The sequence below is a fragment of the Ammospiza nelsoni genome, chromosome 1 (assembly GCF_027579445.1).
Source record: "Ammospiza nelsoni isolate bAmmNel1 chromosome 1, bAmmNel1.pri, whole genome shotgun sequence".
In the NCBI taxonomy this organism is placed as follows: Eukaryota; Metazoa; Chordata; class Aves; order Passeriformes; family Passerellidae; genus Ammospiza; species Ammospiza nelsoni.
Window position 1 is genome coordinate 61384269 of NC_080633.1, and position 16261 is coordinate 61400529.

The window sequence follows — 16261 nt, forward strand, 5'->3', positions numbered from 1 at the left end:
TTATATTCTGTGGTCACAAGCAAGAGTAATTAGGTTTCTAGTTTCATGGTATAAGTTCATCACCACAGCAATGAGGGAAGACTTCCTAGGTGTAGGATGCTAGGAAATTGATTAGAGTACTATTTTATTAAATATTTAAATGTGACAGATCCTGTCCTGTTGTTATAGCTGTGCACACATTTATGTTACATTGTCAGATGCTATAAAACTTGTGATGGCATAGTCTCCAGCACCATTTTGGAACCCTTTTATTGCTACCAATCATTTTGGAATGAGATTTTAGGCTTTGCATTAATTGATGTCTTTCTAACATCATCTTTCACAGGAATTTATCTCTGATTAGTAGCCCATAGAGAAGAAACAAAGTATATGTGTGGGTCTGGAGCAGAAAGATGGAAAATGACAGGAACTTAATATCTGTTGTACTGTACAAGCACAACTTTTCCCTTGTGCAAAGACAGTCTGGACTTGACACAGAACTGTAGGCCTCAAAAATATAATGCGGAATTAAATCAAACCTTCAAATAATTCAATAGTTCTAGGATTGTTCTAGATTTGCACATCAAAAATCCCAGTGATAATCACATGAAGGATTCAGCTTTTCGTGTCTAAGGACAGCACTCAAAAGCAGTTGGTCGAGTTCTTTTTAAAATTAAAATTAAAATGTAATAGCTTTGTAAGAACACTATTTTTTTTTCACTGTCTTTGTTCTAAGCATACCATTGCACAACACAGCCTTTGATTTTCTTCCACTAATTTGAGACTACAATATCCTTTGAAAAATCAGGAGAATTTTCTAGTCTTCATCCAATGAAAAGACAGAGGAAATATTTCTGAGCCCTCCAGCTTACATGCAAAGCAGTCTGAAAAGGGGTAATATATACAAAATATTTCATTTATTTTAGATTTGTTCTTGTTTTAGTGACGGAAGTTTATAGACTTAGCAAAGTGCAAAATTAGCCCTGAGAAAAATAAGACCTCTGTTTCTCTGGTGGGATGAAATTTCATGCTTTTTTTGTCATTGGTTTTACCAAGGTAATAGTTCTCAGTGTAGCTGTGTGTAAAATGAGGAACATAAAGTCCTGCTTCCAGATCTGCTCCAGGCTGGTGAGTCTGGAGATTTCCTCCTGTTGCAGTGATATTGTTTCTTATCTATTCCTGGTATAATTCTTCAGAGCTTTAGCGTGCCAATGGTAGTGAAATTAATGGCTAATGACAAATTGTATGCATGAAGGATTTGTAAAGCCCTAGAGCATGATTAGACAGATTGTTAATTTTAGGAATACAAAGTGATCTCTTGATATGAACCTACCTTCCACTGAGAGGATCAGTGAAAGTAAAGTACCTTTTGGCTTAATTGTAACCAGTTATACCCAGAGGAAATTAAAAAAGAAAAAAAAAAAAGAAAAAAGAAAAGTCATTATGAGAGTCCCTGTGGATCTGTGCCTGAGTGCTGGGGTCTGCTTCAGCATTGCTCCGTGCTTTCTGAACATCATAGTTGCCAAGGTGTGGGGAAAACTCCTTTCCCTTGCTCCAAGCTACCTTGACCAGCTTTGCTTTAGTGGATTGCAGGGAGCAAGTGACCTGTGAATGAAAGTAGGTTATGTGGTTAGCAAGGATTCAGGGAAGGAGGTGCTTAGTTTGGCTTAGCAGGTCTGCTCTTCAGCCGTGTGCACTCTTCAGCCACGTGCACATTTCCCTTTATCCACTTATCTAGTTGTCCTGGTTTAGGGCAAATTTGGGAGAAAACCTGCAAAGGGGGCCCCTCCAGAAAGCAAACCCACATGCCCTCTCCCCTCAATGAGTTCGAGAAGGATTCCTTGGAGACAAGTGGAAAGACCCTGTTTATTTAACAGGCACAGCATCCCCCAGCACACAAAAGGAGCAATACCAGATGACACCACATTTTCACTGCTCTGAAAAAGATGACAAATTCAGAAAGTCTCTCTTGGGGGTGGTTGCTGTGTTATCAGTCCCTCTGGTGCTGGGGTAGCTGCTGCAGAGTCAAAGTGCAAACTCTCGGTGTTCCCAGGTCCCAGTCTGGAGCAGGTTCAAGTGGTTCCAAAAAAGGGAAAGGAGAAACAGTCCAGGGAAAATTTGGACAGCTTAGATAAACTAACATGCAGGAGCAAAAGCAAGAGCAAAGCAGGAGCAAAGCAGAAGCAAGAGCAAAGCAAAAAGCAAAAGCCGCACTGTGTACTGCCTCATCTCTGTGTCCCACCAACCGTGGGGGAGCAGGATGATAACAAAACCAAAAACAAAACAAAAACAAAACTTTCACTCTTCAGAGCCAGTCCTGAAGACACAGAACATAATATCCAGCATAAACGGAACACACAATTGGGGATACAAGCATCATAATGTCATTCCAGGACACTAGTGGATAAAGGGAAATGTTGATTCCCATCTTCCCTCCTGATGCTTGCAATTGTGCAAGTTCTGCGGTGCTGCTGGTGGCTGGAGATCTGTTCCCGGGGGCACTGGATGTGGGAAGGTCACCTTGAGGGAACTCCTCCTGTGTGCAGAGAGGGAACAGAGCAAAACCGAGTTATAAGCAGCCACAAAGAAATCACTTCATCAGAAAAGGACATTTTGATTCAAGAGTTTTCAATGGTCTGCCATTGAAAAACCTTCCAATAGTACTGAGCTCATCCACACGTGCTGAGGATGGCTTTTATCCTCAAGGGTCAGAAGTTTTCATAAAACTTAAAAAGTACCTGGGCCATGTCAGTCCAAGGAATAGGAATCTACGACAAGTTCTCAGAAAAAATATCTTTTGTTGTAGCCTTAATATTTTTAAACAGTTTCTAGGAAGATTTTTTTCATTTTAGATTTTTGTTGAGAGTGGAAAGAGAAAGGTCTTTTAAGCCATTCATCTGCAGACCTGTGACTAGGAGATATCAAAAAAAGCTGATTCATTCAAACATGGTGGTGATGTGGGATGAATAAACAAAAGAATCATCCAACTGCAGGAAGACACATTTGGTTTTGTGGTAAATATTCAGTATTTTCTCCTGATTAAATATGTTATTCCTCCTGATGTAATTTTATGTAAAAACAATAAGCTGGAGTTAGCCCCATGTTAAATAAACTAAACTACAGATTCAAAGAGAAACAAATCAAATATAAAAGATATAAAATTACTTTAGCCACCTCTCAGTAGAGGTAAACTTATCATCAAGGAATAAAACTCCTTAAGAAGTCACTTTTGATTGATTAAGACACTTGCAATTTCATGTGCTACTGTAACAAAATTTAAGAGCACAATAGATTGTAAGGAACAGATTGTTGTTCAGTTTGTTGGCAGTTCTGAAAAAGAGAAAAAACATTCCAGAAATGAATATTTCAAGTGCATTGCAATTTGTTTCAGGTCCATCACCACTTCTTTTGATCTGACATTAATTTTTTGATTCTGATTTTTCTTTTGAGTACTTCTAAAAACAAAAAATGAGGTGCCTGATGTGAAGAACTTTATTTTTTTGACTGCTTTTCTTTTTTTATATGGATGATTGAACAGAATACTTGAACTGTTTACTTTTGTCCATTCAAGTGTATAAATGTATTCTCTGTTCATTTGCTTCTGTGCAGGAAAAAGGTGAAGTCCAAGTGAATGCGATATAGTGGTGCTTCATAGCAAGTGTTCATGGAGGATTTATTTATTCTGTGATGGCTGTGTAAAAAAAAAAGACAACAAACAAGAAAAAAAGTATTCTTAAGGGGTTTTTTTGACCTGTATGAGGGCTGTTAAACAATGTCATGTGACGATATATTGAAAGAATCAAAGTAAGAAAGATAGAAAAAGATGACTGCTGAAAGAACTCAAGGGTTTTAACAATGCCAGAGGGAAATCCTCTCACTAGGACAGTGGTTGTCATGGTCATATTTTCTGAAAAATCTCTTTGCCCAGGATTTTTCTCCTGGGAAGCTGAGAAGCCTCAGAGAAAAAGGAAAACAATATTATCTCATTCGCTTCTCCTGTGTTTTGCTGCTTTGGAATGTGTTTGGAGATCGTTTATCCAACAGGTAGTTGTTTCATTGGTTTCATGTGAATTGTTTTGACTTAATGGCTGATCACAGTCAAGCTGTGCCAGGACTCTGGAAGGAATCACAAGTTTTCATTATTATCTTTCTAGCCTTCTGTAAGTATCCTTTCTGTATTCTTTAGTATAGTTTAGCATGGTATTCTTTAATATAATATAGTATCATAAAATAATAAATTAGCCTTCTAAGAACATGGAGTCAGTTTCCTTCATTCCTTCCTTTGCCCGCAAATACAAGACAATGGTCACTAGTGCTAGGTTTGCAAGTCAGTGTTTGGCAGCCAGGGAATTTGGGGTTTGCTCCTGAAATAATTTGAGACAGTAAATGGGATTACAACAGTCATATTTGTTATATGTAACAATTCAGATTATTTATACTGCTTTGGTTTTAGTTCTGCTTAAAAAAAACTCAAACAAACCATTAATTTTCTTGGCTTACACCCCCTTTACTTATGGATGCTTATGGTCTGTGGTATTTTCTGAGACCTCAGACAAAGGAAGGAAAGAATGAATCTGACTCCATGTTCTTAGAAGGCTAATTTATTATTTTATGATCTATATTATATTAAAGAATACTATAATAAACTATACTAAAGAATACAGAATGGATACAGACAAAAGGCTAAAAGATACTACTGAAAAATTTGTGACTCTCCTCAGAGTCTGACACAGCTTGGCCGTAATTGGCCATTAAGTCAAAACAATTCACATGAAACCAATCAAACAATCACCTGTTGGTAAACAGTGTCCAAACCACATTCCAAAGCAGCAAAACAAAGGAAAAGCAAATCAGAAATTATTGTTTTCATTTTTCTCTGAGGCTTCTCAGCTTCCCAGGAGAAAGCCCTGGGCAAAGAGATTTTTCAAAAAATATGACAGTGACAGATGTCCCGATTCTCAGCTAGACTGCCCAGGTTGATCGTTCCTGAGCTGTGAGTGCCATGGATGTACCTGTAGCAAATGTACTTCAGAGCTAGAAGGGGGTGCAAAATAAAGTCAGTAACATTCACCGAAGTATCCATAATCTATTGGAAAAATATTTTCTGTAGTTTGTAAGACAGAAAATGCATTCCTACATGGGTTGTGAGAAGGACATGTTGATAACCTCTTTGTGTGATTTGCCTGTTTTGCTCATGCCTGTAGCACTTGTGTCTTATTAAGCCATGGTGAGTCGTCCTGTTCCACATGGCCATTAATTACATCTTCAGAGCACTGTGCTCTGTTACAAGAGCCATGTTAAATATGAACAGCTGTATGACTCCTTCACAGAGCCTACCTTAGAAGCAAAAATAGTCAGGTTAGCATAAGTTATGTAAAAAGAAAAAAAAATATATATAGAATATAGTGGAAACTTTGGTAAGTCTAAGTGGTCTTAATTTCACTTGACATATCCATTTGGATAAAATGAAATCTCAGCTGTAGCTTTGACTATATCTCTTCACATCGCTCTGGAAGACAAAGGAGGAGAAGAAAGTAATTTCCCAGAATGTCTGCTCAATAAAGAAAAGGAGGAGGAATTGGTGGATTTGTAATTGTCCTATCCCTAAAGGGTGCTCATATTGCACAAGTAAGCCTGCATGTGCACATTTATACATATTCACACACATTCACACTTGGCATATATATATATATATAAATGTACTTCAATTTATTCCATTAAAAAATAAACCATTTTTACAACATAATTTCAAACAGGTGAATTATACTTCACTGTGTTCAGAATGTCAAGTAGAAAATCATGGAAGTCTGCTGATATGTCAATGTTACCAGTAGTACATAATTTCTCCAAGGGCTTTGTGATTTCAGATGCTGGCATTGGGAAGAGGGGGATCTTTCACTGGGATTCTAGGGACAATCTTGTGCAACACTTTTAGAAAAGGAGGAAAAAAAGGATCATCCCACTGTGTTTCCTGCACTATCCTTTATTTAAAGGTACCTGCAGATAGTTAATCATTGATATCTATTGTTTTAAAACAATATGTAATAAATGTACTGAAAACTGTTTTTTCTTAACTATATTCTGTGACATTTAATTTAGAAAAAATTTCAGTATAATTATTACAGATGTTTAAAGTATATCCCTTGCAAAATTGAGAACAGATACAAGAAAATGAAGTTAAGTGCTGCTATTGCATTTTCCATTTGGTTGAAACTTAGCTGTGTGCATTACTCCCATGGGAGCACAGTAAATGGAGTGGAATTTTCATTTCATTTGTTATGAAAGACAATCAGTTCCTCAGATAATTCTCAGTCTACAATGTCTTTTGTTTTACCAGTTGGAGCTACTTCATTTCTAGAAATAGTGTATTGCTTTTGTACTGTGCAATGTAAAAATCATACTTGAGGTCAAACACACCCCTGCTGAAATGATGTTTCTCTTAAAGTCCATTGTAGTAATGAATCCTCTTTCTCCCACAGGGTTTTAAACAAAAGCTTTAAAACAACTGTGCCCTGAAAGTTGAGGAATTTCCCTACCTGGCTTTTGCCATGACAGCCTCAATTCCAAAGACAACTCTGTATTAGCAGGATGAGCATTTGTCCTTTTTTGTCAGGTTTTAACTTCAATTTGTGAAGTTAAATAAGAATGTTGTTGCATTGGGAAGAAATGCTGGCAGTTCCAGAATTTATTACCTTAGTTCCTCTAAGTGGTACATAGCCTCTATAAAATGGATTCACACTCCAGCTACCTTTGTGTGCTCTAATAGCTCAGATGAAGAGGCATTGTATGGATGCTGTACCATTGCAGGAACAAAGCACTTTCCAGAGACAATATTATTCTGTACTAATGGAAAAGTTCTCAAAATTCAATGGGAAACCCTTCTGAAAGGTTATTTTGTAACCGCTCTTTTGACTGAGCAGAGGATTTTATCTCTTCCATGGAAGGGCTCCAAAGACTTTTTTAAAAGGAACGAATTCTGCATAAAGTTCTTAACCCTTGGTTAATGCTTTTATCCCAGTGGAACTTCATTGTCTTCAGTGGAGTTATTTGTATTTATGTTGTGATAGGGATAACACCCTCAGAAACCTTTCATTTCTGTGTAAGGTGATTAGTTACCTCTTTGTAAAACCTGCAGGGCTTTTCCCTAAGGTGTGGAGAAAAGGAGAAGGAGAGGGCATTAGTAGCTCTCTCTCACACTTGCACTATTAAGATATGATGCTCTCTAGAATATAAAAGAAACATGTTCTGCATGTCTTCTCTGCCTCAGAAAAGAATAACTTCCTCTGCCTGGCTGACTGTGACCTGCCTGGGTCAACAATAGCAAGAAAGGACTGATGGGTCTGGATAGATAGACAGACAGACTGCCATGATGGCATTTTAACTGCCTTGAAATATAGACATTTTATTTCCATTTTGTGTAGAGACTGTCTGGATGCAAAATGAAAATAATTTGGCTGATACCTCTTTGGTGTTCTGGCATGTCAGTGGCGTTAGTTTTTAACGGGAGAAAGAGATAGATTGTGATCACAGGAAATGGGTGCAGATGGACAGTCCCTCACTGTCCATCTGACAGACAGTACAAGAGAGCTTGCTGCCTTGCAATGTGCTTTTTTGGCTCAGGTTTGTTTCTGATCAGTCACTGACCTCTCCCATCATTTTCCTAGTGAAGAGTAATTTAACAAGCTGAAATCAGTGGGAGCAAAGGGAGGAAATGGGCTGGAAAGCAACTCAGTGGCTCCTGGGTAGGACTCCTGAATTTGCAAACTGTGTGATTTTAAAGCAACTCTCCCTTTCTCAATTTGCTCTGTTTCCTATGCCTTAACTTCACTGAAGGCACCACAAGCTGGGCAAAGTAACAAATCTTACAGCATGGAGTGCTGTGATTCTGGGTTGTGATAAAGAGAAGATGATGATGATGTGCACTACCTTAGTATCCTGGAAGCTTCGTGCTGTCTCCTTTTCCCTCCAGCTCTCCTGCTATTCCCCCATATGAGAAAGGATCCTTCATGGGCATTTCTCTGTGCTCTGCTGACCATCAGCAGCTAAGGTGAGCTGTGGGGATGGGGGAGGGAAAGGGATGAGCTTAAAGGGACATCTGTTCTGGGACAGTTGCATCCAAAAGTGAAGAAGATAAAGGGAGGACAAATGGCACAACTGTTGTGTCTTGGGTGTGGCAGTTATTGTTGAGGATTCAAAATATGCTTCCATGAATTAACATGCTTCTCACTGGAAAACAGCACTCGTGATGGAGGCAACTGAGTAGGGAAACATCATCACTTATTATGGATGCCTTGGGCAAGATGCCCTTTAAAGAGGGACTTCTGAGGCCTGAACCCAGGCTCCTGTTACTGTAAACATCTTCCAGTGCTTTACTACAAGGACTAATGATAACTTGAGGCAAATAAAAATCTTTGTGAAATAATTGAAAAATGTTTTGTTCTAATGTGGGAGCTGAGAAAAACCTAGGAAAAATAGTAAGGTGTTAAAAAACTGCGGTGTCATAGGAAAGATAAAGAGAATGGGGTTTGTTACTTAATAGCTCCCTAGCTATTTCTAGCCATTTATATAGCTTATATAACAAGATGCAATACTCAGTCTTTCTTACTGCTTATGAGAGGGAGAAATTAACCTGTATTTATACAGTGGAAACTAATAAGCTCCCATTTAGTTCTGATAGTGGGAAAGAAAACTTTCTACCTGCTAACCTGATGAAACAGTTGGGCTACATGGGGAGTGTTTGGTGGATATCCAAAAAAATTAAGGATCAGGTCAGACAAATATTTTCTGTGTGCTGGATGCTCCCTCAGAGCAGGTGGGGGCTTGGGTCATGCTTGAAAGCTTTTCCATTTCACTGAGTGTTTCTTTGCCATCTTCTTTGCTAGCTTGAAGTGGTTAAATTATACTCACTTGACAGCTGTGGCTTTTACCTTCCATAACAATTTGGCTGAAGGCAGAAAGAGCTGTGTAGAAAGTCTTATAGACAAGACACATGAAATGAATTCAAACCACAAAATCTGAATAATCAAGCAGAGTCTTAAGATCAGACTTCTCCATCTGAACTGCTGTTTTGTTTGGGATACACTTCTGCCAGATAAAACATAATTAGTGACATTTTCCTCACAAAGTTAAGTAAAAAAACAGGGTCTGTGTAACATTTTTTTTCCCTTTCCAACAAAATTTAGATGAAATTTGGATTAGTCTCAGTTTCTAGTCTTTGTATCCAGCTAATTGGGCTATCTGACTTGTTTGCCAAATGGTGAAAAAGAGGCAGATTGTGGGCTTAAACTCATCCATTAAAAAAAAAAAAAAAAGAAAAGAAAACAAACAAACAAACAAAAAAACATAGAAAGAGAAAGGACATTATCTGGTCTCTCAAGAAGACAAAATAATATTTAAAAAAGCCACTTACCTATTAGTTTTGAAAGGTGAGCGCCTCACACCTTCCTGGCAGATAAAGTTTGATAATGAGTTGTATCTAAGGTGCCTTTGGCAAGGCTGCCTTGGCAAGATTATCCCCAGGTATCAGATGGTCTGCACATTCAGTATTGTGCAGATCCCTGGGGAATGAAATAGGACACCTGGGAGTGCTGTCAGTGTGTGGCACTGTGTGTGCCCATGGTGGCAGAAGAAGGGGTGGGAGGGGGGTTACAGGCAGGAATGGGGCAAAAAAGGACATAATGATAATTCTGTGCAGAGGCTTCAGGTAACTCAGTGCAGTTTGAATAAAAACTGAAGGAGGAAAATTGCCAGTTCTCTGGAAGCAAAACAACGTTTTGAAGAGGCTGCTGGGATGTAGTCTGACATGAGTAAATTGCAAGCTGAGATAAATATGCCTGGAACTATCAAAAAGAGTGCTGTACAACATGCACAAGGTATGATTAGTCATCCATTACAATTCATGACAGTCCTGCTGGTGTAAGTACTGGAATTGCAAGAAGGGCATGCTGCTTTTGCAGTCAGTCTTGTTATGGGGAGCAAAATATAAGTGAATGCTTAGTTAGTAATTTTAGCCTCTGTCTATGTTAAAAAATACAAGGATTTCCTACAGTGTTGGCAAAAAGGCAATACTTACTCAGGAAAACACAAGTGCCTTTTGTTCACAATGTTGAAAACAGCAAGAGAATATAGTTTATACCTTGATTCAAAATGCCTGTGCCCTGACAGGGCCAGATTAAACAGATGAACTTTTAGAGCAGCACATAAAGCTTGTACTGTTTACATAAAATATGACAATTTATTATAGAGAGCATCATTCAGGCATAAGTATCTGGAAAATTATTTGGATTAAAGTGATGACTTCCACAGCTTTGTAATCAAAAGCAAATGGACTCACAAAAACAAACTGCAGAAAAGTCTTTTACTGTTTCATTATATGCCTAAAAGATCACGGCCTACTCTTCACCACAGTGTGGGTTATGGTGTAAGGAGAATCTTAGGGATTGTTGCTACAAAAGTGAGTGCTGGAAAGAAATTAATGGAGTAGGAAAAACAACAACTGTCATCTTAAGGGAAGCTGAGCCATTTTTCAGCCTGAAATACATTACTGCCCAGACATGATACCAACTAGACTGAGTGAATTGTGGCCAATTGTACTGTTTTAAATGATCAGTCCCTCAGATTCATTTCAGTACAAAAAGATCCAAATCCTACAGCACAGTGGGAGCAGGTCTTGTTGCAAGCCTCTGGCAGGGGAGCCAGAAGATAATTTAATTTCATTGCTCTGTAAAAGTGTCTCTTGTTTACTCCCTCTTTAAATACCCAAATCTGTGCTTTGAGCAGGAACTTCAGATGCTGTATACAGTAAGATTAAATAATGTTTTTTTGCTGTGAATACCAGCAGCTCTTCCAATGGCCAGCAGGACAAATCCAAGGTGAGGATCAAAGATGGCAGACTAGGAATCATGAGACTTCAGGAAAATGGAGCCAGATTGATGGTGCGCTGCAGATTGCTGAGTTGTTACTGAAAGTTGTTAATAAAGTTCAAGTCTTTGGCAAATAAATCACTGTCTGGAAAATCCTCCTGTTGTGTATTGCTGCTTGTAGAGAAGGAAAGGAATCTGAAATAATCTAGACCCAGTGCCTTACACAGGTTGTAAATCTGCTCCTGCCAGATGAAGGAAAGGTTTTTCAGGTTCCCTCTGGTACAGTAACCAGATGCTTTGGTCTCTAGACAGAACAACTCAATTTTTATGCTAACAGCTTGGAGATGTTTATTTTTCTATTTCATGCAGTAGTTAGATCAGAAGAAAAATGAAGATTATGATTTGTGCGTGAAGAATATTGTAAATAATTTTTCTCTTAATTTATGGAAAAACAGATTATCTTAATTTTTTTCCAATGTGATGCATACAAATCTCAGGCTATATATTGCTTTTGGTGCAGTCTCTTATCTTTTGCTTGACCCTTTGTGTTTGGAAAGCATTGCCTGGAACAAACATTAAGAATTTAAGCTTCTTTTGCACTAGAAGAGTGATATCTTGGCAGCAGTGGTTAAAAGAAACCACCATATTTCCAAAGGCTTAAGGGATTCTCAGGGTTTTGGGATCACTCCAGTGTGTGTACAGTTAACCATCAGTGAAGCAGCAATCACTTCATTTTATGCAGGTGCAGGTGAGATGCATGTCCTTGCCTCTCAGGAGCTGATACAGGGAGCTGTTGACTCTGGCAGAGCTACTTTTACATTATCTAAGTGGCTGAGTGCCTTACCATGTTTATCCCATGCTTTAAATGTCTAATGTTTCACAAGTTTCCTTCAGTCTGGTTCATGGAGCTGAAAGTGGAATAGCAGGATAAGTGAGATCCAAATATAGTCTCTTTTTGACCTTTCCAGTACATTTATATGAAGCACTGGAAAAAGCAATGAGGACTGACACAGTTCTCGTTCTTTGTCATATGGCTGTCCTTAGTCATGTTAGCAGTCAGCCACTGTAGGTGCTACTGTAGCCTGTCTTAACACTCTAATCCTGAAATAAGATTTGCCATATGTTGCCTTTCCTTTAAATAGCAATCATTCATAAATGTAAGGCATATTTTTCTCAGTTCACACAATCCAGTGCTGGCTGAGATGATATTCATATCTATGGCCCTTCTGAGAAATGTTGTCTTTATTTTAAGCAAAATTTTGCAACGTGAACACATTGCCATTCACTTCCTAAGGCAGGATGCTGACTTCTTTCTTCAGAGCCCTGCGCTCTATTTATTGCAACTTTATGTTTAGGAGAGTTGAGCTCTGAGGAATCTCATGTGGCAAATCTGTGAGAACAAATTTTCTACTTTGCAAGGGTCCTGCTTCCTCCTCTGTAAAATGGTGTTGCAAATGAGACGCTGACTTTGTGGTCAAGCCCTGTGGTGGTCTCTAGTGGAAGGGATGAATTCTCTGGTAAGCTTGGATTTCTCAGGGCATCCATGCAATGGTTTTAACTGTAGCTGTCTGGTGGTGTTGGTGGTTGTTTTGTTACGAGGGCTACGGGATTCAGGTTATAAATAAAAAAAGTCAAGTTTGCTCTGTTATAGTTGTAGCCAGGTAGCAGGGTTTCAACCAAAGTGCATGCCTGCACTTCACTCTTTCAACAGCCTGGGGAGTCCTGCATCTCCTTGGTTAGTCACTTGTGCAGAGGAGGTAATGCATGGGTCTGGGATACTAAAATGATTTGAAACTTACTCATTGACTCAACTACGAGATGTCTTCACAGCCAAGTATTTGACTTTACTTGGAGTACTATTTGACCAAATATTTGGGGCTTTCCAAATGGACATTTCAGACTTTCCCAAAGATTTTCCCTAGGTAGCTTTTCCTGCGTTTTGACCAGTTTCTTTGCTTAAATACAATTATTAACATGCTGAGTGAAGAATCTGGGTGTCCCAGTGACACCCAGGTGGTTCCTGCTTCAAGACAGACCAAGGTAAGATGCATTTGTAAGATGCTTGTGAATCAGTAGATGCTGTTCCTACAGATGCAGAAATGGCCATGAAGTGCAGTATACTTCAGGTGGCTGAGATGGGTAGGGGATGTTTTCTATGAAATTTGAGACAATAGCAAGGGATCATTCATGTACTGGAGGGGCTGTCTAGGCCATGGAGCAGCTGGATAGAAGGAATCTGCAGAGCCACAGTCTGGAGAGTCTCACCTGACCCAGGTGGAGATGTCACTTGCAACAGACTCCAATCACTGTGACTCCCATTGTTGTCCAAAGCAACTGACCAGCACCTTTGACAAATTCAAATCCCCAGGTGTGGGTTATCCTATATCAGTAGTAAACTGGTTTTCCCCCTAATGAAACAGTCTATGGGAATATGAGTAACAGTTTATTTTTTTTAGTGTCCTTAAATTTCTTAAATTTGCATCAAATTCACAGTTGACAAATTTGGGGTTATTTTTTCATCCTCTGTTCTTCAAGAGAATTTTCACCTGTTTTTCATCAGCTTCAAAGTAGCACTGAATTGTTTAAAGCTTCAGGTAGTGAGTAATTTAAGGAGCAACATTGTAGAAATATCTCAGAGAAGAGAGAAGAGAAGATATAAAAAGAAGATAGTCTCTGATTGTTTATAGAAATGCTTGTTTAAATATTCAGATATACAGGTGGCTTCATAAAAAGCATGAAGAATATGAATCCACTTCATAAGCATGATTATTGTGCTCACTGTTGCAGAGATAAACATGAGTGCCTAGAGATAAAAGAGAAATTCTCATATCTACAATGAATTTTGTATCTAAACTTTAAGGTATGTGTTTAATGGTTTTTGTGAATTTTTGTCCTTATTTAATTTATTGCAATATTAGTTTTTAAACTTTCTAAATACATCTCTGTCCACTTTTAAGATCTTCTATATCTTCCTTATATTCTCAGAGTTTAGCAAACTCTGCATCATTTTAACTAAAGCCCTACCATTCAAGCTAATTTTTGGTATATTCTTATTTTTGTTAAAACATTATTTCCATTTGTCCCATTGTAAAATTATAGATCCTGAACATTAATTATATCTAATGACTCTAAACATGACAGAATTAGTCATTACAATGGTGATTGGCAAAGTTTTTGGAGCAGCAATGTGGAAAGTTAGTCACCTGGATTTTAGATGGAGAAACCCTGGAGAATGTACAAACCCATGTTGCTACTCTTCCCCTGGGATTTGCTGTTCTTGCAGCAAAAAAGGGGACCTTTATGTTTTTGGCTTTTGCTAACCTTGGATGAATTCACAAGGACAGGAGGAGAGACTCAGAAAAGGTTTAGGTTTTGCTTTAATTTTCAAAGCTATAAGCTGTGAAAATGGGGTACAGCTCAAATGAGGTGCAGCATCTTTGGCTAGAGTAGTCAAGGACTTTGCGTAGGGGTAGGAGGTAAGGGCAGGACTGGGCTGGGAACTGTAAATCTTGTTTCTGTGTCTTTTCTTACTGTTCTTATAGTCAGTTGTTGAGACACTTTCAGTAATGTTCTGATAATAACACTTGCCTCCAAATTGTACACTTATCCTATTCTGTTTACCAAAGTCCTTCTAACAAAAGCTTTTGAAATAAATTGCAAAGAGATTAAGGTATTTTTAGAATGTTTTTCTATGTGAATTGTTTGTAGACAGGCTCCCAGCATTCCTGCACAGCAATCATCAAGAAAATGTGCACTAGAATTTTTTAATCTTTTTTAGTATTTTTAACCATATCAAATCTCTGCTATGATTTAAAACTAACCACTACTTGCATAATTCTATAAAATTGGTTTTGCTCCATAATGGGAATATCTAACTTTTGAAAGAGTACAAATTGCTAATCTAAACCAAGACATCTCCACAGTGGTGTAAATGTAAGAAATAGACATGTTTAATTCCTGAATTTATTGGTAGGCATGTTGTTATAAAAAGACCATGCAGTTTTCAACCAAATCAATTTTTTTAATAGTAAAGTATTCATATTAATAAAATATTTTTACAAGTGCTACAGCTGATTCAGTGTTGATAACTACCTGAGACAAGAAGTCTTTTCTCATCAGGTAAAGATGGTATCTTACCAAAGGAAGCAGAAACATATCAACATCTTTTCTTGGAATTCTTTCAACATGAGGCTGGATCATCAAAAACCTACTGCAAGTGCTACCTTTGGAAATGGATTCCTTCCTTTCAGCCAGTCCTGCTGAACAATTTACTGGTAGTGTAAGCTGCATCATTTAATGCTCACACTAGGCATTGACTCAGGGTGAGCCAAAATGATCAAATCTATGGGTCTGATGTCTCACATGGGATGTATTAGTTACAACTTTTCAAATATAGGAATTTTTATTAAGTACTATCTCTTTTTAGTAATTCCTTAGAGATTCTTATTCTATAGTATAACCTTATCAACACACAGTGAAATTGTCTAACTCTGTATAAAACGCAAGGACAAAGAAAAAGAAATATCATAGTTCCTACATGTAGTTTTGCCTCTTCTAAAATATTTTTGTTCCTGTAGTGGAATCTCAAATCTCTCCTTTTTTTAGTTATCTGAAAAGAGCTTATAAATATGAGGGAAAAGGATTTCAGAATAGGAAAGCCGTAGTATTGCTCAGACCAAATGATCTCCTTTAGATAGAAGTTAATGCTGGATGCTTTGGAAAGAGTTTCTAAACTGGACCAGTATATGATAACAATTCATTGGTATATTCTACCAGTCTCACTTTAGCTCCAGATCCAGATTTATTTCTATTTGTTACATGCTCTACTATCTCTGCTTTGACAAGTGGTGTCTGATATCTTGATAAGGAATGCATCCCCAACCCAATAATACTGTTTGTAATAGTCCATTAGGACTTCAGGTTTTTAAATATTTTTCTTTCAATTGAAGTGGATTATTTTTTGGGTTGGTTATTAACGAGTATTTTGAATTAAGGATCTAAGATATAAGCATTCTTAAATATAAGGGTGTCTGTTGGTGGATTCACTGCTTACTCTGTGGTACTGTCATGCATTTAAGGTATTTTTTGAGCCTTCAGTTTGACTATATGATTATCTTGCAGTGCATTGATTTATTGCTTGCAGCCCTGGGCAAACCATTCCCCCAGACTTGGTCTTCATTCTACTATGCCAGTTCTATTTACTTATTCATTTTAAAATCATTAGTGTTTGCAAAACACTTGGAAGGATGGAGTGCTCTGAGCTGAAAATGAGAGGCAAGCAAGAGCTCTGTTGGTGGTGTGCAAATGCTCTGCTACACGTGACAGGAGTGCCTAGGTGTGTGGTATAACTTAGTGTGTGGTATAACTTGGTGTGTGGTATAACTTGGTGGTGCCAGAATTGCTCTGAGTCTCATGCTGAT

At 38.0% G+C, this 16261-nt stretch overlaps 1 long non-coding RNA gene across 1 annotated transcript in view; it reads left to right on the forward strand.

Annotated features, from left to right (window-relative positions):
* LOC132083285 (uncharacterized) overlaps nt 1–16261 on the forward strand; it is a 79973-nt gene that overhangs the window by 38439 nt on the left and 25273 nt on the right. The window lies entirely within an intron of this gene.